Raw genomic sequence first — 25,562 nt, forward strand, 5'->3', positions numbered from 1 at the left:
ATCTCCTCCGGGCACCGCTTCCCCCGGGATGGGGGAGGACGAGGGCGGGGGGGGGGGGGGGGGGGGGGGGGGGGGCTGGGGAAGGGGGCGGGTGGCGGTTCCCGGTGCCGAGCCGCGGAGGGGAAGCCCGGGGGCGGGGGGACGCCGGGCATCGCCGGGTGAAAGCAAGCCCGGGGGTGCCGGAGGTAGGCGGGGAGGAGGAGGCAGACCTGCCCCTCCGGGGGAAGCGGGCAGGCAGATGCCGGGCTGGGAGCGGCGGAGCCGCGGGACCCCGGCGGGTGGGGGCTCGGTGCGGCTGCCGCCCACCCCCCCGGCTCTCCCGGGGGCCTGCCGCTGGGACAAGCGCTCACCTCGGGCTCCCCTCCCCGGGGCACGCTGAGCAGAGAGCGGGCGAGCCGGGCTGTAAGTACTGGGCATCTTTTGTGCACGGTTTGGAGCAGTTCTGTCGGTCCCCGGTGGCAGGTAGCGGGGGCTCGGGCAGGAGAAGCGTTTGCAGGAGAGGCTGCGAGGTTGGGCTCTGGGGCTCTGCTTGGACTGAGGAGCCTTTCAAATGCCAGGGTGCATGTGTGGAGGCACGCTGAAATGTTCCTGCACCGCGCAGCTAGGTCTCTCGTGCTTCAAAGTGTGTTGGGTTTTCTCTCTTTTTTCTCCGCTTTTCTTTTCAATTTTTTTAAAAATTCTGCTCCTCTCACAGTACTTTGCGCTATGTCACACAACTCTCTTACTGTCTTAGGAAAGGATAAATCCCGGTGACACCACTAAAGTGCAATGTGTGAGGATGAGGGAAGGAGATGAAAGCTTTAAATCATTAACTTGGGAGAGGGGAGGAGGTGGAATCACTGCTGTGCATGCTGCCTTCGCACTATGGGGCAATGTGCTTTTGGGGACTGCTATGCCATAAAAATAATAATAATAATAATAATAAAATGTTTCGCTATTTAACGCTCTTTCCTGTATGTGCACATCTGGATACTGGCCTGGCACTGTTCCCTGCACTCAGGCTAGAAGGGGGTAGCATAGCAGGGGCTGGAGATCAGGGACAAAAAGACAGGGAACCTTTCCCTTCCTTTGCAGCTTGAATATGCTTTTTAGCCCCAGCCCAGTTTTCTGCAAAGCAAATCCATGGGGATAATTCTCCCAGACTTGGGAAATTGAATCAAGTGTTTTGAAGCTCAGATTATGCTCTCCACAAAAGGAATGGCTGAAAGGATGAATGCAAATGCCTGGCTCCACACATCTTACTTCAGATGTTCCCAAGTATTGAGCCCTATGGAGGGTGAGCAAGGAGTTGCATGACATGCAGAAGGTGTGTTCCCTACTAAGACACCACACACCCCTCCCAGATGATGCCCTCTCTTATTGGAGTGCTGGAAATACAATTTCTGTCCGTGACGCTATTAGGGAAGGAGTCGTTCTTCTCACATTTTAAATCCCAAAGTGAGGGACTATCTCCCTCCCCCTATTTCCTTCACATGTCTTTATTTTTTCCTAATGACTTGCATTATTATTTGCCAAATATGGCACACGTCTTCCTGTGAAACTTCGCATTTGCAGAGATGTTCCTGGAACTAGGCTCTTACAGCACACTTTAGGAGTCTTCTGTTTTTAAACCAGAATTGTATATTTACTAATAACTGTCAGATGGCATGAACTGGTCATTTTCATCTAGCATATATCCACAGCATTTTCTGGTTCTTCATGATGCAATTCTTGTGCAGTGACACAGGCTAGCAGCTGTCTGAGCTGTAGTTTTGGTACATGGTGCTCGTTGTAACACGTCTCCGTAATACATCTATGTTGCACTCGTCCTTAGCACTTTGCATTCCAGCCCCGCAGGACAAGTGTTCTACCACCAGAAGTCATCGGAGTGTAGGAGGAGTATTTTAACCACCAGAGGAGCAGCCACGTACTGTGCTGACGTGTGATATGTTAATGGCATTTAACCTCTTTAGGGAGACACGAACAGAAGAACATGCCTGGTTTGACATATATCACAGCTAGGATTTTCTATATATGTGGGAGGCTCTCACTAGTTAATATCACTGACCCAATTTTTATTGGTCTTGTAGGGAAATCTTAAAAGGTCTGCTGCAAAGGAAGTTTGAAATCTGATACTCTGCTGTTGCAAGCATCTCTCCGTAACTTCAGTTGCCTTGCTACGTGGTACAAAGGAGGATGAAGGAAATAAATCAGTGAAGTTCTGTTGATTTTCTTGTATAATGTTGAAAGTAAATTTATTAAGTTTGGAATAAGCAGTGATTATGCATTATCATTTGCTTAAGTTAAATTGTATAGATGCATGATTCTTCACTGGTTTTTGCTCTGTTATTCTATTCTGCCTCCTCCTCCTTTAAGACCATAAGGACTTCCTCTGGGCGATGATCCTGTTTTTACAGTCAAACAAAATCCATACCGATATCATTATGCAGGCCAAAAGCACTGTATTAGGCTACAAACCAACAGTTACAAATTACTTTCAGAGCTCTCCTAAAACAAAATGCAGATGTAAATACAGTTCAGAGCTGCTTCAAGTGCTATGCCTCAAAGTTGTGGATTTCTAAATCTGGAAAGTGTGCTCAGAAGCTCTCTTTGTGACAACCATGCAGGCAGATGGATGAAGTTACTGGTAGGACCTCTGGAGAACAGGGAGCCACAGTCTGTGGTGGCTGGACTCTCCTATGCACTTTGGGTTCAGAGCTGAGCATCAAGTGATCCTGAACCATTTAATCCTGATTTTGCAGAAAGACTCACCTCCTTTTTGAAATTTTGTCAAATTCATACTAAAACATGTTGGAGTTGTTTGCTTTTGCCCTGTTCAGAGCTGTACTCAATAGTTTTCCCAAACTGTATTCCACAGGTATGAGTTAGGAGGTTTGTAACAAAGATAATGGTGGTGTTTGTTTTTTATTTTTATTTATTTATTTTCCATGGCTGGTTAATATCCTCTTCTGTCTTTGTTGCTAGATTATTCATTTCTAACCTCCCTGTGGAAAGTAGGATTCCCTTCCTCTGATTGTTATTGCAAGGTGTAGCTACACCTGTTGCAGCAGATATTGTTTATTTATTTACCTACAATATTTTTCTGAGCCCAAATGACCACAGTGGCATCCAGAGTTCCAGAAAGGATCTTAGCAAGCCTTGCACAGCTGCCTTAATCCCTTTCACTGATGGAAATCCGTCCGTGATGTACATTAGGATTACATGTGCTATTTGGACTTTAGCATTTCATGACAGAGAAGAGAGATGATTATAGTGCTTTGTGGTGCCGAACAGGATTTATTAGTGAAACCAGATGAATCCAGGTAGGACAGACCCCAGACTTTTTTTTTTTTTTTCTTTTATATATAAGCCAGCCCTCTGCCAAATTTAATGTTATCTAAATTGTCTGTGATTACAGTATGCGTTTTGCTAAAATCTGTATCTTTCCTGAGCAATTGTAAGGGGTCTGTTGAAAGTGCTACAGCAAGGTCTGTCTCTAATAATGTCTTCATTAAGCTTCTCTACAAACAGAAGAGTGTACTAATTGCCAGGCTAACATGCTGTTTGGCTCTGTGGACAAGCTACTGAACACTAATTTATGAATGGAAACTTGAAAGGATCATTTGCAACCTGCTACATGAAAGAAATACCAAAATGAAATGAAAATGCACTTGTATCTCTGCTGCTATTAAAGAACTGGAAACAGAAAGCTGATTAGAGTGCCACTTTAATTTTCCTGGGAGACTTGACTGATTTCATAAACGTTTTTTGCCTCCTGAGTTGCAGCAGCTGCTTCCTATATAAAAGCTAGAAATAATGGGTTCTTCTTTAGTAAGAATGAAAGGAGAATTGAGCTCTATACAAATGAGGAGATTAGAGCTCCATGAGGCATATACCCATTTAATGCTGCTGGAGACTAAACACACTAGAATAATCTTAACTCTCGCTTCTGGTGAGCAGAAATTCTAAGAAAAAAAATTTCCTTTAGTGACTTATTAACAAAGGCTTTTCAGGTTTACTGGGATTTATCATGTGAGCCTAATCTACCTTTTGTTCATCCTGTTGGCAGGCTTTAAAATTTAAAAGGGTCTGCAGAAACTCCTCCCCCAAACTCCTTATTTAATTAAAGAGGCTTGGTGCATTATTTACCTTCGAGTCTTCCATCTATGTGGGAACAATGAGTTGGCATTAACATATTGTAAAATATTTGTGAGTGCTGCATTATAAGCAGAGGCAGGGAAAAGAAACAAACTTTGACTATAACTTCAAGTTTGCAACCACCTAAATAGGCTCATTCAGAATGTCTGGAAATGAGGCCACTCCTACATAAATACTAAATATAAATACAGGTGTGTAACTCCACAACAGATTTCCCTTCTTCTGTAGGTGATTTAAGAGCTTGGATGCAAGTCACTCTTTGTTTGCTTCTAAGGGAGCTCTCCAGATTGATGGATGTGTAGATCATACCACAATGGTATTTTATATGTTTTTGCTTTGGTAGCTTAGCAAGGACTCTTAGCTATAGTTCTCTCACTGTTTCCCCAGTTTCTCCTCCTCCCCCACTCCATTCACTTCTGTAGCTGTGAGCATCAAGTTGCAGATAAAACGACTTCTGAGAGAGCAACGGGATGCAGCTCTTGCCAAAGGCAATTAAGTGCTTAGGATTACAGTGTGCTTTACAAAGTGTGTTCTTGCTGAATCCCTTTCCTCTTCTGCTTGTTGGCACAAAGCACTTTCTTGGCACTTATCTTTGTTATAACGAGTCTGAGCATTGCTTAACTTCACTACAGTGTGTCAGCTCTCTCAATCAGTCCAGCAAGCTGCAGTGTCTTGTGTTTTGAGGACAATCTTGCTGGTGATTCTTCACTGAGTCAGCTTGACCTCATCACCTCTGCTGTAATTGGATTAAATTTACTCACTTGCCAAAAACATGTCCAGCTTATGGCACGTATGGCTGAAATGTTTTTATGTACAGCATTCTTAGCACCAAAGGCATTTCTAAGGTCTGTGTGATGCAGCTGATGTACTGCAGGATTCTGAATCCTGAGGGACGTTTTCAGTAATTTGCTTCATCCAGAAAGGATTAAAACAGACCATATATTCTGTTTGAATGTTGAAGATATAACCTGTGAGAGAAAGAAGAGATAATGTAGTTGCCTCTTTGATCTTCTTTTTTCGTGAAATATCACAAGTTGTTGAGAGCCCACAGATGGTCTGAAGCTGCGGCCTTCAGGCTGAGGGAAGCATGTGATGGTGAGTGCTGTTTTTGCACACCCAGTGCAATGTATTTTTAATTGCTGCACAACAGGTTAAGATCATCACTCTGGATTATCCTTTTGCTGCTTTTTCTGGTATTCTACAGCTCCCTTGTGTTTTGGCGCATTTGCAGAGCAGCAGGATGATATCTGAACAGACAGAAAGGTGTATCCAAAATAATACAGGGACTGTGTAGTCGAAGACAATCTGACCACCAGACCTGTAGTTTCATTCCAAGAGGCTTTATGTACGCTGTAGAATGGTGCAATCCAACTTCTGGTGGGAAAGACAGCCAAGTAACAAAGATTACTATCCTGAGTGTTAGCCTCAGCAAAATAATAAGGGACAAGTCAGTGATGGGGAGACCAAGGACCAAGTGAGTTGCCAATGTTCTCACAAAGAGGGTCAGGATTTGAGTGGCTAGAGAGAGGCACAGGTTGGTACTTGGTCTGGCCTAGGCACTTTCTGAAATGTCCCAAATAACGAAAGGATCCCCATTTGGGGAATTAGCTGTTCTTATCTGCCTGGCAGTATTGCGAGTTTCCTGTCTGCTTCTAAGGCTTAGCAGAGTTATGTTTTGAAGACAGCTTTGGTCACAAGAGCTGCAGCTACCAGCTCTCTAGTTCTGATCAGGACATTGTATTTTATTTCAAGGTGATGCTTTTCTCTGAAGTGCTATGAACTGATGAATACTCATAGTGCAAAGTATTAACTGATATATAAACAAACTGGGACATGGACATGAGGCTTTCGATATCTACTAAGTGACAGTCACAACATCATTTACTGAGTAAATGTGCACTACAAATAACAGGATGCCAAATTCAATATCCCACTCTAAAAGATCTGTAGCTGTTCAATCATGTTTTCTGCACCGTTAAGTCTTAGGAAGTTGATCGATTCTTAATGAAATAAGCATATAATTCCATAAACTCCTTATAATGATGTAAGCAGTGTTAAATACTGAAGTAAAAGTACTGGGTTTTCTTTTATTTTATGTCATGTATTTGGAATCAATGTAATATTTAAAAATAAAATAAAAAATCACTGACCATGTCATCTGAACAAGGATTAATAGCCTGACTCTGAAGGAAGTTGCACTCAATGATCTTTGTGGGTCCCTTCCAACTCGGGAGATTTTGTGATTCTGAGAACAAATGTGAGGGCGTGTTCAGTAAGAAACACTTGTAAAGTCCAAGTCAGGGAACTACTGTCAGTATGGTCTCATACACTTGTTTGTGTCAAAAGAAGAGTTAAAGAACAAAAGCAATCACCAGACTGTGTTTAAAATATAAATGAAAGAGAAATCTGGAAAAATAAATAAATAAATAAAGCCTTCTTTACTCAAGTTATTTTCTCTCAATCCTTTCTATGGCCATAAGTTTCCCTTTCCTTTGGTGAAAGAAGAGAAATATATTATGTAAATGCTACATGTCTGAACATGTTGCTAGGCCTCCACATCACTAGTTCAAGTCCAGCCCAGCTCTGGAGGTGAGAAACCCTTTATTTCTATTTTATGCAGTGTAAGTTTGGTCTTTGTTGTGGGTTAGATCAGTGGGATCCGTTTGTGTACACGCAGCCCTCCTTTAAACGTCCCTGTTCTAGCTGTGGTGGCCTCAGGGGATGTATCTCCTGCAGAGCCTGTGAGACCATCGCACAGGGAGCCCTGACTTTGAAATGTAACAGCTGGTTTATGGGTGTCTCACCCCCAGCTTCAGAGCAGTGCCATTCCTCTGACCTCAACGGAGCTGCAGCATTCATGGTTTTCAGTAACATGGGGGTTAAACTGGGCCTATATTCTTTTAACTGGTCTATTTAGTAGCTCTTTTCCGTAGGCAGTCTCCATGCCAGTGACAGGAGCTTCCTGGAACTGACAGGAGACACAAAAGGCTCTCTTCTCTAAATCACTGGACCTTAAGGATATTGAAAGGATGTTACAACAAGCCTCATAATACACCATTGTCAGGCTCTCTGTGAAGATGCCTGTGGTGGTATCATACCTCTAAGCTTTCCAGAGGGGGTGTGATGACCCCAAATGGCAGAAAATAGAAGAGTAATGGTTTGGGTGGCTGTGAAGAATTTTATGGCACTGCTTCCCTGGGCTGTAACTTGAAACCAGCTGGAGGTAGTTGCTGCTGACTGAACTGGTATCAGTAAGAGGCGAGCAAATATATGAGCATTCATCAAGCAGTTTTTTTAGGACGAGATCCTGGCTTATGTGTCTGTGCATGCCTCGATGCATCTTTCTCACAGACAAGGGAGTGGTGAAAGGTGCTTTGTTTCTTCTTCATTTTCCTTTCTTCTTCCTACTCTTTTCCCTGTTCCTCCTCAGTACAGAAATTTTTCATGTTGCTCTGAAAATGTCCATGCTCATGAGTGGAGTGAACACATTTGAATGGAAGATGGCTGTGGGTTTTTGAAGTCCAAAAGCCAGCATTCCTGGAGGGCCACAGGGTGTGTGCTGTGCTGTTCCCTGGTCAGGGATGTGCCTGAACAGCATGTACTCTTGCTGGAGAGTTCGTGGCAAGAAAACTCTGTGTTGCTGGCAAAAAAAAAAAAAAAAAAAAAAAAAAAAAAAAAAAAGGCTTAAGTCAGGGAATTTTGAATTTTATTTACTATTTTTTGCCAATCAATACAGTGTTGAACATCTCAAAAGCTGGAGACTGCACACCCTCACGCTCACAGACATTTTGGCGCCACAGCTGGGTTCTGGTGGCCTTTCCCCACTAGGCTGCCCCAGTGCTAGAGCCCACCAGAACCATCTGGCAACAGTTTGAAGCAGCTCACAGCCTCCACCCTGGCACTCATACCTGCCCCTTACAGTGTTGTGTGTGAGAGAGGTGAATAAAGAGGGGACTGACGGGTGGCAGTGAGTGTCCAGTGAGGCGATCCCCTCAAGATGGGGGTCACGTGAGGCGGCAGGGCCTTGTCCTGCCCTGCGGACATGGCAGGCCTGAGCACGTGCCTGGGCAGGCTCAGAGGCAGTCGCTCCATTTTGCCTCAGCCCCTATTTGTTGGACCAAAATTTTATTTTAACTCATGGGGAGTTTTGCTCAAGACACGAGTTCAAGTCAGCCTGAACATGGCATTTCTACTGGGCTACTCACTGATAAATGCTTCAGAAGCTTCAAATGCTTTTAAGTTTAGTCAGCTGAGGTATTGCTCCTTCGTTTTACCTCAGCTTGTGCCAATATCTAGTTCATCTCAGATGACTTGTAAACCATTTAGGCCTCATTCAATCTATTTAGCTCTTATCTGCTCTGAAACTCAGAAGTTATACTTCTTTTCCAAGTCATTTCCAAGCTATAGTTGGGGGCTTTGAAAAATGGAGACCAAATCAGCTGTCCTAGTTAGCCTGAACAGAAGTGGAGGCTCACTGACACAGTGACATCCAGAAAGTGAGTTTGTACACGTTAATGACTTGCATGGCATCTTGACAGCCAGGACAGAAAGCCAGGGATGTTCAAATAGTTTTCCAGGTAAAATAATTTCTCCACATGTGGTCTTGACCTTAGATTTAAAGTGATATTCTTTAACTGCAATCTCTTTACCACTTTATCCTTTTTGTTTTGTCTGAGGTGGCAAAAAGTAAACATGAATGTGTAAGTACATTTAGTACTTGGCATTACAGTGTACCCTTTAGGGACACTGTTTTGTTGGTTCTCCAAATAGCATCTCTTGGATTTGTTTTTCTCTAACTCTCTAGTTTGCTTGACAATGAAGGTAATCTGCTTTGAGCTTGGTGTGGTCATTCATCAGAGTGTGAGCACTGTGAAGGATCCTGAATGTATGGGATGTACCGTACATTCTGTACGTACCGTACCGTACATATTAGAGATGCGTGTTTATTGATATCGGTGTAAGAAACTGTAGTAATATAGCTTACTTCTCACAAAATTAAAAAGGATAAAAATGCCAATGGTGTTTCTTGTCTCTTCATGCCCATTACCTGTTCTGTGATGAATGGAATTCTCTATAAAACTTTCCAGTGCTCATTCCTTTCTAGCTGGTTTTATTACAACCACAAAATTTTGAGGTAGATTATGTCAAGACCAGGCACAAGAGAGATCTTTGTCTAATATTTGATCTGTGTAGCATTTTTTCCCCAAAGAATCAAAAAAAAAAAATTTCTTTTAAAACTATAGGAGTTAAAAATAATGAGGAAATAAATTGAACCTCAAAACAAAAGCTCTATTGTCCAGAAGACAAACTCACTATAATAACACTTCTTGTGAGGTATTTTTTCTGTCTGTCCTTATATTTCACGTACAGGACAGGAAATACAGCTTTGCTGATTAAATGTCTTTATAAGATAAAAATAACTTACCATCTTCAAAGATGGTATTCTTAAACAGCTACTTAAAAGGTACAGTATTCTTAGATTCTTGAACAGCTACTGTTTGATATCACTTCTCTCCCTGCCTTTCTACTTCCCACAGTTCTTGTGTTAACAATGTTAGGATCCATACCCATTTAGTCCTTTAACTGTATATTTATGGACCTGTTGTCCAGGAGTTTCTTTAATCCCTTTTTGAACCTATGGACACCCTTTGCCTTTACTGCCTCCCATGAAAGCAAGTTCCAGAAGCTTGTAACCTGCTGTGTTAGCAAATATTCCCTATTTAGATGTAATATTCAGTAAGTACAGCCTTATTCCAGCATTGTGGGATTTGGAAAATAACTGTTTTTCATTCGGTCACTTTTGTGTGTGTGTGTATGTTGCCTAGCAGGTAGCCTTTATAGCTTTCTCTGGTTTGCGTTGTTCCATATACCTAGAAGTGTCTTTTGCACTGGATATGGATCTAGAATGATGATCAATAATGTGGAAACAATCTATTAAAATTGAGAGGCACAAAGTTATTTGGGGAACTAATGGAACTACATGTATTCCATTTTGCATACACATAGTATATGCAGTGATGTACAAATCTTTGCATTTGTACACATTCTAGCCCGGGGTTTCATAAAATTTATCCCCCCTGCTCTTAAGACATCCAGAAAGAGCCTTGCTCTTTCAATTCTTCAGACATAGAAAAAACCTGAAGGAGGATGCCCTGAGGTTATTTGAGAGGTCTCAGTAGGCACGTTTACAAGAGCTGAAGTGTGTTTATATTCAGTTCTGTGCAGTTAACCAGAAGATTGTCTTGCTTCCATAAAGCATGTGCAAGCATTGATGAAGTCATGTAGAAAGAGTTTGTATATTCTCTACAGATGCACTTTGAAGAGCTGCTCCTCTTACAGGCACACTCCAGCATTGATAGGAGATATGCAAACAAATTATTGTTAATTAATATTGCTTAGCTAGTCAAAGCTAATATTAACCAATAACACCTAGACAGATGAATAGCCTAGTGCTGTGTTCTCTGTGCTGTATGCATTTTTCTGGACCACGTCCTGTCCCCTGCTTTTGCAATCACCTTACATTCTATAAATAGTCTCACCTAAATCTGCAGAGCTTGTCTTTTTGAGTCTTTACTTAACCTACGAGTACGGGACCAGTCTTTCTCCAGATCCAGCTATATGTTTGTGCTTTCCTGTTGAAGGCCTTGGATTCAAGCCTACTACATGTCTGTCTGGAGCAGAGAGCTGTTGGAAATGTACATGCTGCCTCTGTGTGAACTTGGGGCAATGATGTGTATAGATGACTCTGCTGATGAGTTGCAGGAGTTCCCCATCACACCAGCAACTAAAAAATGAAGAAGAGTTGTATACTTTAAAAGTTACTGGGGGGCCGGGGTGAAATTGTCCAGAGCAATTTCTTCATCAAAGCTGACTGGAATAACATCTGTGGTGAAAACCTGTATCTCATCATTTCATTGTAATATGTGCAAGGGAAATGATGTTAAGTGAAACAGTTGCCTGTCATAAAGAGGAACTGGACTTCATGATGCAGAGTACTTGCAGTAGTGTCTGATGAATCCGTTCTCGTGAATTTCTCATCAAATGAAATTTCAGTGGCTGTCAGGAACTTTTGTGATCATTGGCCTCTGTGGACTTATTAGGCTATGGATTTATTCTCAGTGCTAGGCTTCAGAAGGATTTTCCTTGTTATCTAGATTTTATTTATTTTTTTACAGTCAGACTTGTGTGTTTAGGTGGCTAACCTTCATTAGTCTGATATTTAGGTATTGATAATTTCAATAGCATAATCATTTATGTTTTTCTAACTGTAAAATATCTTCTTTAATGTGAATTATTTGTAGGATTTCTACTAGAATGTTTTTCAAATGCTGTGGTCAAATACATAGTTCTTATTGCTTTCATCACTAGATTTCAAAACACTTTACAGAGAAGGACCAGAAGGGAAGGAGCTTGAAAGGACTTCTCTAAGGCCTGAGAAAAAGGTAAGCAATGTGATTCTTCAGAGTCCATATCTGAATGCAAATTTGTTTTACTCTAGCTAAAATCAATTTAGTAGTTCAGTGGATAAAATCTGTGAGTGGTACACTTACATTACCTATAATAGGCTTAGTCTAGGTTTACCTTAATGTACCGAGGGGGTGGGAGGAGCAGAGGCATCACTTTTAAATGCAAGTGTACACACTTGAATGTTCAACTTTCATCAAAATCTTAGGTTCTTACCTTTAAAATATATGCTTCATATGCAAAATTTTTGTGACTCATTGGAGAATTATTGTAGTGTGGAATATATTTTGGGTCGATTTTTGTTCCTAGTTCTCTGTGAGTCTCTAAGATTTTTCCCTGGGATTGCAATATTATTAACTCTGTTGGCTCAGCTGGATTAATTAGCTCAAAATATGTACTTAATAAAAAATAATTATTTCATCCACATTAAGAGATTTGATGTAAAAATAGTTTTCAGAGGTAAACTCTGATTTCTAATTATCCATAGCTATTCCACCCCATTTGCAGACCAAGAAGATTTTAGATGCTTACAAACCAAGCATGAAGCTATTACTCGCTACCATTCCCAGTTTATACCCTGAAAAATAAATAAGATTTTTAAATCACCCTTTAAAATTATTGCATTTATTCCCTGTTTCTTGCCAGTTCCATATGACAAAGTTATTCACTCTTCTCCATCCTCAAATGAGAGAACTTGAATGTGCTTTATTGAAAATCTTCTCTGCAAAGTTTCCAGGTTTATAGGAGGCAGAAAGACTTCTGGAAACTAAAAAATGAGCTTATGAGAAAAATAAAAAGCTTTGTTGAACTGTTTGACAAATATTGAATCTCAACTTGTGAAAACAAAACCAGAATTTAGGTTCACTGTCAGGACATGATGCAGTTATTTTGAACAGTTCTGGTTAACTTCATTTCAGAACAAGGGCTGACTGCTCCTTTCTGCATTATACAGTTACGTAGTACAACGATTAACTTTGAGTTGTGTTATGCCAGCTCTTGTGCAAACACTGAGGAAGACCTTGTCACTGCCCCCAAAGGGCTTTGTGCTAGATAATGAACAGCTTACTTCCAGTGAGGTGATTTTTATTTTTATTTTTTTTAAATTGGAGAACTCTACTGAACTGATAAAAATTGCATCTTTGTGATTTCTGTGTTTCTTTAATCTAGATGGATTTGCAGTCTTTCTGCTCTTACTCCTTGCTTTTCAGAAGCCAGTGTCTTTTCATTAGTCTTGTAACATGCTTATTAACTTCTGTTGTTTAAACATATAATCCACAAAAACACCTTTTTTATTATTATTCAAGAGAATGAAAGGGGACCAAAATCATATGCAATCATATGCAACACTTTTTTTTTTTTTCCTCTCCTCTCTGATTTGTAACCTTTCCTCATGCTTTAGAAGAAATTCACTCTAAAATTTAGATTTCTGCAGCTTCAGTTTCCAGCCCCTGGATTTTGATATGACTCTCTCCAAGATAACTTTCAAACCTGAGACGACTAGTCTTTTCCCTCAGAAAGTACTTCTGCCTTCTGTGGTAAAAATCCTTGTAGGCATTTTAAAATGAACTTTGTACTTTTTTGTAGTTGTTTATAGTAAACGGAAGTATGTATTTTTTCTAATCTCTGGATTATTGTCATAGCCCACTTAATTCTCTTCAGACTATTTCAATGTCCTTTTAAGGGATTATCTGGATACCTCCACTGTTAAAGCAGAAGTCTGTGCCTTTTTCTGGCTTATGTGTGAGAGGACCTTTTCCTTCAGCAAAGCAGTAGATGTTTTCCATTACATGTGTTGTGCGTCAGATAAACTGGGAGGCCTTGCTTGCACTTCGAAGTTGAATTGGTGAATTTTAACCCAAACACTGGAAGAAAAATACTAATGCTGGATGTTTTCGAAAGGAAAAATAGGAAGAAAACAAAGGAGGGGAAGAACAACTAACTAGACCCTGGGGATTGATCTTGACTGTGCCTTATTACCACAGCTTTATCCTTTCCAGTTCTTCAAGATGCTGGCAGTTATTGAACTCTGACCTGATTAATGCATTGGATTGATGCCTATAGATTGTGGTAGTGATATTGCTTCCAGCTGGTTTCCTGGCAGGCAGGTTGGCAACAAGTTGTCATCTTTGTGGTCATGAAGGGGAATAGTATGGATTTTTTTTTTCTTTTTTTATGGACTTTGTCTCAGCAAATAAATACCAGTCATTGGGTCCATTTCTCTGAAATACAGTAGCCTTGTGGTAAACTGAATTCTGTAGATTTATTGGAGTCTATAGAGTAATACAGTAAAAGGATGTGATATCTATATTGCTACCAGAGACTTAAGACCCTGTAATACCTGTTCCTCCTTCAGTCAGCAGGGAGCTGTTTTTTGAAGCTAAGTGTATCCTGTGTGTGTGGAATCTATGGGATAATCCCAGACATGTTTCTTGGGCAGATACTGGATTTCATAGGACTTAATTCAGAGACCTGAGTTCAGTCAATGCAGCAGGCCACAGCTGTTAGAAATTGTTTGGGCACTGCTGTTCAGGATTTATCTTTCTGTATTTTGTGCTTCATGCAGGTAGAAAATATCAGTTTCGGTATGGATGTGAGAGGGTTAAATTGAATTGCTTACAGTATCCAGTGGGTCAAAATAAATGACTGAACTGTATCTTCTGGCCTTGCACCCTAAAACTTTGTGACACCACTGCAGTGTCCTATCCACTTTTTTGTGCTGCCAAGAAATTGCTTCTTTTTAGTGACGACATTGTTTTGTTTGCATGATGGCTGCATGTACAGCTGGTTCCATTTAACCCACAAGGCTGAAATGGTTTGTGAAGCAGCTTCTTATTTTTATTGTTAAAGCAAAGATTAGCCTCTAATCTCTTTTTCCTTACAAGGGTATTTATTCCATTTATCAATATATAAAGTGAAGACTCACTGCGCAGAAGAATCAGATGGGAGACTGAGAATGTCACAACTCAGTTACTCCTTAATGTCTGAGTTCTTTTAATGCTAGAAAAATGCTACCCTTCTGTGAAGGGAGGGGAGCAGGACTCAGTGGGAAGTCTCTATTTGTAGGCTGTTTTTTCACCATCAGTAACTCATTTTTGAACTAGTTCAAGCATATCTGGATGAGCTGTATTCCATGCAAACAGTAGTGCACATATGTTTAATGTATCATAACTTGCATGGAATGAGATGGAAAATTCCTTAAATTTTTTTCCTTCCACCTTCATTGCATTACTGTTCTACACCACAAATACATAAATGTATGTTCCTACCTGTGATTATGTTTGGGCACAATATTTTTCTTCCTTTCTCATCTGTTGATCTCTTTTGATGAGAGAACATATGATGATGGAATGAGATGATGTATTTTGCTGACCTCAGGACCCAGTGCGCTCCCTGCAACTTGCACAGAAAGTGGATGTTTTGGAAGGTGGATTCTGTAGTTCTGAAATGTTATTGCACTTATTTTAACATATAACCTAGAGAGACCATTGCACTCTTGCTCTTTTACCACTGGAAGAGAGAGAGAGATGATAAACTGTTACAGGACAAAAAGCTTTGGCTAGAGTTTCCAACTTTAATAACATTTTTTGTTGCAAGGAAGCTCTGAAATTGGAGTGGTTCTGAGCCAGACCATGCTATAAATCCATGAAGTTAGAGAGAACTTGCTAGTAATGTTCTCTGAGGCCGAGATTTCTGACAGAAAATGTGGTTCTTATTGCAATGTGCCTCCTCATTCCAAGAAAACTGGCAGCTGGTTCTACTACTACTTGTGCCAACAAGGCTTTAACTCTGTTTTTCTCTTAATCATCAAATTAATTTTCTTCTAGCCCATGAAGCAGAGGCTTCCAATTATGCACAGGTTTAACAGTGGGTTTGAACTTGCTGTGGCCTCTAGGTTGGTAGTATGCAATGTAGCAGGGAGAGGCTGATGGTTTTGGAAATGCTCCAGTTACCTACTTCACTTAAAATCAGTTTGTGCCCTCGTTAGCTTCACTACTGAGTCCTACCTGCTTCCATCTGCAACCAGGCCAGTAAAAATGCCATAGGAATTTGAAATAATGCATAACAGACACAACAGGAGAAAGCCAACTCATTCTGCCATGGTTCTAAACCAACTAAATCCCTAATGCGTGATTTGTGTCTTGGGTGCATCTGGCCAAATGCTCCCATGCAGTAATTAATGGCAACTGTCTGGTGAGCAATCTCTAGTGGAAGAATCACTAAAGCTTTCTGTGAGAAAGCTCTTGAGGAAAATTAGTCTTCCAAGTTCATTTCACCACTTCAGTTGTTTTCTGGGGACCCACAGCAGCCTGGGGAGTACAGAAGCAACCAATGTCTTTCTCTCTACATTAATTCCATTTTGTAATCCAAACTAGAGCAAATACATATCAGTGTCATTGGCTAGTGCCTTCCATAGCAGGAGAAATTACTCCAAAAAGGATTCATTGCTATAGATGTTTAGGGAGGGGAGGGGAGCATCTTGGCTTAGTCTGCCTAACCAAGGAAATCTGAAATAGATATTTATGTTCCTAGCTTAATTGTTAAAGTTGTGGGCAGGGAGGAAGGAAGGGAAGTGTATTCAGTGGTATGAGGCTAGAGGCAAATTGCCCAGATCTGCCCTCAGATATGTAGGCACAATTTTCAGTAATTTCAGAGGGAAGAACATGACATAAGGAAAGGATAATGAGGTACACAGAAGTATCCAACTCTGGTACTGTCCTCTCAGGGAATGAGACCCAGTGGTCCAGGAGGGCCTGTCCTATCTTTTTTTTTAAATAGCTGTGTCATACAACCTCTTTCATACTCTAATCTTTAAGTGCAATTAAGTTTCTTTCTATAGTTGGAAGTTGCTTCTTTACCATACTTGCGAGCATTCCTCTGATTTTTCAACTAAATATGTTCCCTGTTTATTTTTTACCTATGATTTTTCTGTCTTTGGCTATCTCAGAGACATTTCTGGTAATCTCTTGTTGCTCAGACTTTGTTGTTTTGTTTTGTTTTGGTCTGGTAGCTATTAAAAGTATGCTATGTAAGAAAAAAGTGGGACTAAAACCCAACTGTTTAGGAAACTAATATGAGTGAGACACAGTATGAACCAGTAGGATACTTATACATGGAAGGTAACCCGATTAGAATGCAAGACTGACACCTTTGGGTGTAGGACTGTTCCTTTCCAAAGGCACAGCTGAACTCTTGCTGTGGTCCTTTGCCATCTGAGCAAGAGGAGGTTGAAGGCACTAATGGCCTTATGCATAGGGTTTCTGGAAGTGCTTTGGTGGCAAGAAAATAAGTTAGCATGCTATGGATTCATTTTATGTCCCAGGTCCCTTGAAATCAGCAGTGTGTTTAGTCTTTACAACGGCAAGATACGATGATGTGGAGTAGTAGCTGCCAGAGAAGATTTATGAGGAATGATTAATTTGAGAATGGGGGGGGGGGGGGGGGGTTGGAGAGAAAACAAAACATTTTATTTTGTGCCAGATCTGGTAGTTCCTAAAAATAAATAATAATAAGAAGAGCCAATAGTGCACTAGAGATGAAGCATAAATGTATGTATATTGTTTGGCCTCTACCTTTCTTTCTGTGTGTAGCAGCGCTTTTCAGAACTATATATATTCCTTGAACATTGGTGGAATTTAGCATATCAGTATCTGAGGAGCTCTCCAAAAAAATGTGTTCTCTGTGAACCGTGCTGCTTTTGTAATGACTCTACAGGGATTAATGCTGTATTTGGGATCAAGGAGCTTACCTGCTCTGCCATGGTTCTCCTGGATATGGGCTCAACTAGAACTGCAAATACCTGATCAGTGTGGAAATGGGAAAGGAGACTGCTGTCCAATGGTTAAATGCATGGAAAATGATGTGAATTTGATTTCTTTTTTTTTGATTTAAGAACTTGAAGCACAGCTAAGGTTTGTTTAGATATGCAGGTCCTCTTCTTGGTCATCAAACTAGTTCCTCAGCAAGCTAAAATAAACTATTTAAGGATCAGGAAGAATATAATTTAGAATTTATTATCACTGTATGTCATGTTTTACACCTCACGGAAGTTACTACTTGCTATATTATGATAAGAGTAAAGGAAATTCGCATTTGCAGTAGTGACAGTGTGAAAGAAATGAAATGACTTGCTGTGAGATTCCAAAGAGCCCATCTGACTTCTGTGTGAAACAGTAACTGAAACCTGGTGAATATTGCTTGTGAATTGTGCTGCTCCTGCCTCCATCAGCTTGCCTAATGAAGGTCCAGAAATAATGGAGTTAAAAAGAGAGGAAATACTTGAATTTTATGCTTTCTTTCCAGTTTACCTTTTCTCAAAACACTGACATATTTCCAGTTGCTTTGTCTCAGTGGAACTCATATAAAGGTTTTGATTAGTTCATTGTGAAGCTCGTTTGGACAGTTGATCACAATTGCCTTGGTATTTATACCAGCTCTTCTTGGGATCTCTGATAGCCACAGCATGGCTTGGGCGACTGTGTTACCCTCTCTTCAGCCAACTCAGAAGATCAAAATAGTAAGCTAATAAAACACAATTATTTTATAACTCCCTTTTTTCTCTTCCCAAAACTCTCATGCAAGCTGGTAAGACTCCTCCTTCTTTCCCCACACTGGGAAGTACCAGAAACTTCACATAAGTAGGATGCCTCTTCTAGTCTTGCTTTAAATTGCAGTCATGAGCATCATTACAAAAACTCTAAGGCTAAATAATGCTTGGCTCATATCTGCTTAGGTGGAGGATTATAGCACGTGCTTCACTTAATACTGCAGAGGCTACAGCAGTTGCTTAGTTTGCAAAACCACTATGCCTCTTGCCTATGCACTAGATCTGGGTGCAGTGAGGGTAAACCCAGATTTGCCCTTTTTCACTTCTGTAAAGTGTCCCTGAAGCTTCACAGCTCCCCTTCTGTTCTCTGTTCCCCAAAAGTATTCTAATATTTGGAATTTGTAAACATGGGATTTGGGATTCCTTGTGCATCTGGAAATGATAAACTGTTGGTATTACAGAGGTGTAACCCTTTATACCTCTAACCTTAGAATTCTCCAGAGAGAGCTTTCAGGCACATCTGATGTAGATGCAGGCAGCTAAAAGCAAAATGAAAAAGTTACTGTTGAATGAGTGGAATTTTCATTGAAAACTATGTCATTGGGAGGGGTGGGGAGTAAAAATTATAGAGTCTGACAATAAATACAGCCATAATAATTTGAGCTAGGAACTGAAGAGATGAAACAAACAAAACTTGTCAGGCAGCATTAGTGGAAGAGAGAACCTTTTGCAAGCGATGGGGTAGTGGAAAACAAAAACCAAACCGAACCAAACCACAAAACCCAAGACTCCTAACAGAATCTTGGATTAGTTGAGGTTCAGTGAATGGCTTTGTTAAAAACTCAAGAAAAGAATTTAAATAGAGAAGTCCTGATAAAGGTGCAGGGCATCACAGCCCTGTTTCCATAGTGACATTGTTCAAACAGAGGCTTAAGGAACATGAATACCATTGCAGCTGAGCTCTATAGAAGATACCAGCCTTCCAGTGGGGATTCTGGCCATAGTTTGTTTAGTGATTTTCTCCTCTAGATGAATATGGGAAGAAAAAAAAAAAAAAAAAGTGTTGGGAAAAAAAAACAGGAGTTTAGACAAATAAATGGCTTGACAGACTACTGCTTCCTTCTGACTCCACTTTCTGTTTTACATGCCCTCTGCAATCATTTTTACTTTGACTGTTGGAGGTATTAAAAACTGCATTTGACTGTTAAAAAAAAAAAAAAAAAGACACTTCCCCCCCACTTGCCTGTACTGAAGCAAACAAGACTTTACACCAAGTGAGATTAAAATACGCATGTTCCTTCATGTCTGTATTTACTCTCCTTTGATAAGAAGATGGAGTCAAACCATTTACTCAAAGGTGGTCTTGGTGTGAGTGTAGCATAGCAGACTTACTCTTTCATGTTTCCCACTTTCCTAATCATTTTATATCCATTGAGAAATTCAGCAAGAATCACCTTTTTTCATAACTCTTGCTTTTCACTTTGAAAAGCAGGGTCAAGCTCTGGGTAGAAAAAAAACCTGTTTAATGTTACAAATATTTTGGTGTTGGAGTTCTTCCTTCCCTTTTTCTTCTCCAAATTGCCATTTTGCAGATTTTTCTTACCTAATTGTACTCTGAAAATAAGTACAAAGCCATAACTTTTAGCTCTATTGTGTATATTTTAAGGTTGAAAGCATATCAGTCATGTCTCTAACTTACGATACACTTTATTAAATACAGTCTTTATTTGAATAAAACTGTAGCAGTTCTTGGACTTGCTTTAGCTTTTTGGTATAGGCTGAATAATTCAACCAATTAAGAAGAGAAATTGATGAAAAAAGATTGGGTGGAAAAACAGTATCTGCTTCTTTAGAAGCTTGACTTCAGTGCATAGGAAACTGGGGCAATATGAAAATGCTGATTTTTTATGAGAATGGCCAGGTTTAGACAACTCTCACTTAGATCTGAGCAGCTTCTTATTTTGGATGGATCAGCTGGTGCTCATCATTACTGTGACTATTCTTACCAGTGTTTGAAACCATATGAAGTCAATGGAGTTGCACCAATCTGGATTTGATCACTAGCCTGTTTTCATCTAAAACACGAGTAGTTTGAAGTGGAAACACTATTTACTCATTGAATCTACTGACCTTTAGTGTTAGGGAGAATTACCTAGGGAAGGATTTCAGCTTCAGTGAGGTGAATGGATGAATGTTTTTTTTATTTTTTTCCAGAATTGACCAGTTGGCTCAAAACTTCACCTTTAAACTGATTTGAATGCATATTGCAAGATATTAATTTTCTGTATAGTGATTCAATAGCTGTTTTATAAGGACAAAAAGGATCCCAAATGTAAGGACAAATAAGGATCCCAAAAGTGCTCGGAGGCAGAGAGAAGAAAAATAATTGTGAAAACGCAGTGTCTTGGCACAAATGTGCTAAGTTAAACATACTATTCTAGTTAGACTTTGTGTTTGGGTTTGTTAAGGAAACAGGCTAGTACAAATGTCCTGTAAAAGCATAAATAAGGGTATCTAACAAACTGCGATGATGACAATGAACTTGGGAGAGAGTTCATTTTAAAATAGGTGTTTCTGCAGAATATTCTGTTTATACTTTGTAATGAGAGCTGCTTTTAGGTATTTCTTGCTTTATTTTTCTCTTAATCATAACCCTTCCGGTCAGCAAAAGAACAGAGAATATGCATTAAATTCTTCCTCTTTTCCACATCCCACCCCTACCATAGAAGAAAAAAAGCTTACATCAAAATTTCTGATTTCAACAGTGGGCTGGAAATTACAGGCACCAGAGCAGAAGTTATTCCTCTTCTAAATGCATGGAAGCAAAATGTCACACTTCTAACTAAATTCAGCTTTTAATGGGAGGTGTCGTTTTATACCATACTATCTTATACCATACTATTTTATTTACTATAAAATTGAATGTAAAATGAATGGCAAACTGAATATTTACTCCTCAGTCTCTCTTTCCTTTCAAAGAGATTTCACTGTGAAGTGTCTCCTACTGAGGTGGGAGATTTTCAAATATTTAATATGTAATATTGCTACTGAGCTGTCTTACCTCTGTACACCACAGAATTGCCTTACTTAGAAAAATTTTATCAGTACATATTATACGTCTTCTCAGTATGAAGGGTGGTTATAGAATCAGAAATGGAAGCTGTGGGAAATACTGTTCCCAACATTGTTCAGCACTGTTATCCACAGAGCAGATGCTGTGACAAAATAAGCCTCTAAACTGGGTGACAGTATGTATTGGCACACTCTGTGATGGAGTTTTGTTCTACAACGGCCTTGAGAAACTTGATGGTTGAGCCAAAATAAATCATGTGGTGTTTGACAAAGAGTGCAAAGTTCCTGAACGTAGTTGTTTGCTCCCCACAACTTGGCTTGGGGGTGAGTGCCCTGGAATGCCACACCCAGCTTTTGGGCCCCATCTCAGCAAGCTGACAAGAAAGTGGAGATGGTCGAGGGAAAGGTGGTTAAAGGCCCGGCATGCACAGAATCTCAGAATGGTTTGGGTTGGAAGGGACTTAAAGACCACCCAGTTCCAACCCCCTGCCATGGGCAGCGACACCTCCCATAAGACCAGGTGGACCAAAGCCCCATCCAGCCTGGCCTTGGATGCTTCCAGGGATGGGGCATCCACAACTGCATGCTTATAAGGAGAGAATGAAGAAGCTGGGCTTTAATCTGATAAAGAAGAGGCTCAGGGGCAATCAAATAGCAGCTTACCACTACCTGAAGGGGAGTTACAAACAAACATCCAAGCTTTTCTCGGTGGTAGCAGATGGAAAAACAAAGGGCAGTGACCACACGTTGAAGCTTGGGTGGTTAACACTGAGCCCAAGGAAAACCTTCCTCACTAGGAGAGTAGTGCAGGACTACAATCAGTGACCCAGAAATTTTTCTGGCATCTCTGTTTGTGGAAGTATTCAAGGCTTGACTAGAAAAAGCTGAAGCTATTCTGGTCTGGTGGTGGTTCAGCTTCAAGTGGGATGTTGGATTAGGGATGTCTACAGATCCCTTCCACCCAGCATTTCTGGAACTCTGTTATGTTATTGGTTTAATAGTTTTCCTTCTTTCATCTGTTTGTACAGCATCCCTGGGTAAAATAAAGACCTCTTACAGCATCTCCCAAAACAGATGAAATCTTCATCTGTCTGGAGTCCTGGTTCATAGTTTAAAAATTTGGACAGCTCATTCTGCTTAAAGCGTATGAAGCCGTCTCTGTCAGCCTTGTTCTGAACTTTCTTGGATCTCAGCAAACAATGGCATTTGGCATTGTTTTGATTTATTTATTTATTTTCCTGATCTAAAAAGCCATCTCTATATATCCATCTTCCATGGAAACGATCATGTCCTACATCTCTTAATCTACTGCTATATATTGTGAGCCTAAGGATGCATGTTCTTACAACTGCACACAGTAGCTGTAAAATACTTTTACGTGAAACGATAAATTGTGATTTTGGAATGATGGAACTATAGCCACTCTGTTTTGTTCTTAAAGAATTCAAGGAATATTGCGATATTAGTCTAGAATGTATTTCTAAGACAGCATGTAGACAGGGACTTTTGAAAAGTCATGTCTTAGATTTGAGAGAGATCTTCAAGGAAATCTAAATTCATGTCCTTTTGAATGTAATGTGACTTTATTTTATTTTAAGTCCTAATCCATCTCTCCCTGTGCTTGGGTGAATGTTAGAGTTAGAAAAAAAGGAAAGAGTAAGTATATGAGAACAGGGAAATTATCAGGAGAATGTTGTCATTGGTAGCAGCTGACACTTAAGGAGTGGAGCCAAGATCTCTCAAGACTAAAGATTAAAAACTTGATCATATTGCTGTACAAATATTAACAGATGCACCTCCTGGCCTGAGGAGTTTCCACCTAGAAACACTGAGTTGCAATCCTTTTACGAGCAAAGAGGTGAAGAACTCAATTCTGGAAAGATGAAGTACCTTGCCAAAGGTCACTGTAGTCAGCCCTTCTCATGCACACTGACAGTGGCTCAGCTCATGTCTACAGAGTCCAGGGCATTCCTGCCGAACCACGCTTAGCTTTCCCTAATGTTTTCCAACAGTCTAGTCAACAAAGTACAAAGTTAATTACCACAGAGCTGATAGAGACCTACCCTGTGTTACAGGGGGTGCATATGAACATATCCTACTCCTAGAATAAAACTGCAGTTCTATCTTCCAATAGCCTTTGGAAATAATTTTCTCTCACGTGGTACTCGGGCAAGCAGTATTCAGCCAGTGGATTTGGTAACTCAGGAGCACCATGAGCCATTTATTGTTTCTCAACCTAGCGCTGCATGTACAGAACCTGGAAGCTCTCTCAGTGGGTGAGCAAAAAGCAAGCCTTCCCAAGTATCTTTTGAAGTACATATATATATATATATTTGAGTGCATAAATATTGGTCAATCTTTGTCAGAATTAACAGAATTAACAGTGAAGAATTTAGGATCTTTCTTATGCTTCCAAAGGAGTCTACGTTAATTTTGTCTGCTCCGGTTGCTTAAAATGAGAAAATAAATAAAGCCGTGCCATGAGGGAAAACTATTAAATACAATGAATAATTTTGCAAAGGAAATGTCATACTGTGAGATCTGACACTAGAGTTTTTTTCTTTTGTTTGGGGGGTATATTTATGTTCTCCCCTCCCATCCTTAGTCACCCTTCTACTTCTAAGTGATATGGAAAATGTTGGTGCCAAAAAATAGCTAGATGAAATATTGATAAATGTGGGAATCACTTACTTAGAACAGAGGCAAATTAGAAAGCAGCTGGTTTTCATCTCTTCTGTTAACTTGGGAGCCGGAGGGGCCTGAAGAATTGAGGTTATTGATTTATATCCCCATATCATACTCTTGAAGAAGGGAAAAATGAGTGCTGAGAGTGAGAATCAAGTACACAGCATTTCTTCAGGCTTCTCTTTATTATGGATCCACTTTTAACAAATGTAGGGAATGTTCTTTGCAGCTCTTTGTCCCTGCTGTATGTCAAACGTCTTAAGTGCTAGGCATGATATGAGACAAATTCATGGTATACTTTATTCCCAAAACAACCTTCTACTTAAAAACCTTTATTAAAAGTGGACTGAGTATTCTCCAGCATTCACAGTATTGGAGAGAAGCTGTGGTGCTGAACACAATGTCTGTGTTAATTCTAGATTGGCTTTAATTGACTTTAATTGTCTTGGAAGCTGTTTCCATTATATCCACTTCTCTTTATTGAAGTTATTCACAGTTGTTACCTAGTTAATTTAGCTGTTGCTTTCCTAGTTGGAACCCACGCTTCTTTCCAGCCCCTGTCTGTCCACTTTTGCTTTTCAGTATTTTTTTTCTTTGAAATAATGGGTGTGGGGGTATTTCCTACTTTTGTCATGGAAAGGATGGAAGTGTGGCACTCGGGTTCATGTTTGTTGTGAGTGTCTGAGGGAAGTGACACTGCAAACTGTTTGCTCTGTAAATCTCCTTTGACAAGTGACAGACAATTGTTTTTCACATGGCCAAAATGCACATGGGATTTTGTTTTTCAGGATTTTGCTTGTTTAATCCTGCAACTGCCATGAGTGAAGTTCAGGTCAATGCCGGTGTCACATCGGCGGTGTGTGAGCCAGCACTGTGAAGCTGCGGGGCCCCGCTGGTTTGTTAGCCTCTGTAGTAGTGTGCTCAGAAAATGTGTATACTTTTGCTGCTGTCCCAGAAAATGGGAGTGGGAACTTGGAATTTTCCCACTACAATCAATAGGAAACAAGCAAGTACCGAGGAATGAGAATTGCTTTCCTTTCTGGTACCTGGCCTGTTGCCTATTTTTGTGATTTATGTAGTATTCCAGCTTTCACACACCTCCAGGGGTGCAGAGGTGATTGCTTTCTTCCCTGGCAATGCATATTAAAATACAGCGTGCATGCAGTGTGAACGTGTGCAGCCCTGGGCGTGCCATCTTCAGGGAGCTGAGGAGGTTTTTATGCCTTTCTAAGAAGGATGTCTTGTTGACAAAACCATCCTGAGGGAAAGCAAAGAGCTGTGTCTCAAACACAAGATTTAAATAAACGAAGCATGCTTCTTTAAAAAGAACTAGCTAAAGGTTGAAGGTTAGACAAATATAACAGCCATACCCAACTTTCTCTGACCAGAAGATGTCAAACTAACTTTTAGGCTCTCATAGTTGTGAGGAAACCTTTTGAAGTGTGACCAACACGTAACTGCTGCAGCCATAGCCACCTGAGTTGGCAGGCAGCCTGAAACAATAAGCCTTGAGGTGTGAATTCCTCTCATTCATTCAATGGGTGGCTAATTCAAGTGGCATGGACACAACTTTAAAGGTGAACCTTTATCGTTCCATTGTGTATCAGAGCACCGAGAAAAATGGAAGGGTGATGAAGGTGAGTGGTATTGTGTTGGGTAG

At 40.4% G+C, this 25,562-nt stretch overlaps 1 protein-coding gene across 2 annotated transcripts in view; it reads left to right on the forward strand.

Moving 5' to 3' along the window:
- Nucleotides 1-229: 229 nt before the first annotated feature.
- Nucleotides 230-25,562, forward strand: part of MYLK (myosin light chain kinase) — a 205,100-nt gene continuing 179,767 nt past the window's right edge. Inside the window, exons 1-2 of one of the 2 annotated variants that reach the window (XM_035330846.1) lie at nucleotides 230-402; nucleotides 11,506-11,579. The gene's annotated coding sequence lies outside the window, so the exon portion shown is untranslated. The remainder of the gene's footprint in view (nucleotides 403-11,505; nucleotides 11,580-25,562) is intronic. The other variant, XM_035330847.1, reaches the window with a different exon arrangement.

The sequence above is a fragment of the Oxyura jamaicensis genome, chromosome 7, assembly GCF_011077185.1.
Source record: "Oxyura jamaicensis isolate SHBP4307 breed ruddy duck chromosome 7, BPBGC_Ojam_1.0, whole genome shotgun sequence".
In the NCBI taxonomy this organism is placed as follows: domain Eukaryota; kingdom Metazoa; phylum Chordata; class Aves; order Anseriformes; family Anatidae; genus Oxyura; species Oxyura jamaicensis.